Below are 1,209 nucleotides of genomic sequence, written 5' to 3' on the forward strand. Positions count from 1 at the left end.
ATCCATCCACTAAAACTTAAAACCTAGTTTTACGGCCCGTACCAAAGAACAGACAAAGTTAGAGTAGCTGCTGATCATGGAGCATTTAGCAGCTAAAGAGCTGCTTACCCCAGAAGTTGGTGGAGACAAAAACAGGGCTAAAAAGAGAACCCATATTCTACTTACACAGAAACATGACTTCAAATGAATTCTAAATGTTCTTTCATGGTTGCTGGATGTTTACATTAAATAGGCAGCTGTTTCAAAACACAATCGATTGATCAGGCGTTTTTTGTTTTGTGAGATTCTTTTGGAAGTATTTCACCACCATCTACGATTTGGTTTCATTGTTTTTAGTTGTAAGAAGTGTCCATTTCCTTTGTGCATCACATTGTGGGACAATACAACATCAACAGCCAAGAGGTAAGCGAGCGTCCACGAATCAAAGCTCCAATGGCACCATTTCAATGCTACCAAGCACTCACCCGCCGTTAGCATTCCATTGACTGCCATTCATGGAGGCTATGGTGACCAAATCTCCTCTTTTGCCAGGACATGTCTACTTTTTAACGTACTGTCCGGGGCGGTTCATAAATTCATGAAAACGTCTGGTTTTTGCTGTTTTTCATGGGACCATTATAAGCGTGTACTTAATTTGACTGGCACTTTGCACGCAATACTACGTTTCTTTGTCGCGTGACGTAATTCCAGAGAAGCTACCTCTGCAACGCACACATACAGGGAGCAGATCAGACAGCGGAGCAGCATTGCACAGAAAATGCTGAAGCGTAAGTGCATTTTCACAGTTGAACTGCAAAAAAAACTTTCCCCATACCGTCCCGGTCGGGACAAGTGGGAGGCAGAGTGCACCGTGTGCAAAGCTAGCACATGTTTCAGTGTCTAATAATCCGAGTGTCCTCTTTTTTGGAAATCAAAATATGGTCACCCAAATTTTGGCGCCACTTTGACAGCAGATAACTTTACATCTGAAGCCTGTAAAAAGTTTAGTTGTGCATTTCTAAAGAAACAATGTACAAAAAGGCTCTTTTACCTTGTATTTCACATAATGGTCCCATAGCAGGCGTTTTTGTAAAACAGAGGCTAACGATCATTATTGGTCATTACCAAGCGACTTGCTGTCGCATAGTCAACAAATAACCGTATTGTCAGGAGAAGTACGCAGACAGTTTTTATTTACATTAGCGGTTTAGGTTTAATTACTAATGTTAA

The sequence above is a fragment of the Etheostoma spectabile genome, chromosome 9 (genome assembly GCF_008692095.1).
Source record: "Etheostoma spectabile isolate EspeVRDwgs_2016 chromosome 9, UIUC_Espe_1.0, whole genome shotgun sequence".
Classification (NCBI taxonomy): domain Eukaryota; kingdom Metazoa; phylum Chordata; class Actinopteri; order Perciformes; family Percidae; genus Etheostoma; species Etheostoma spectabile.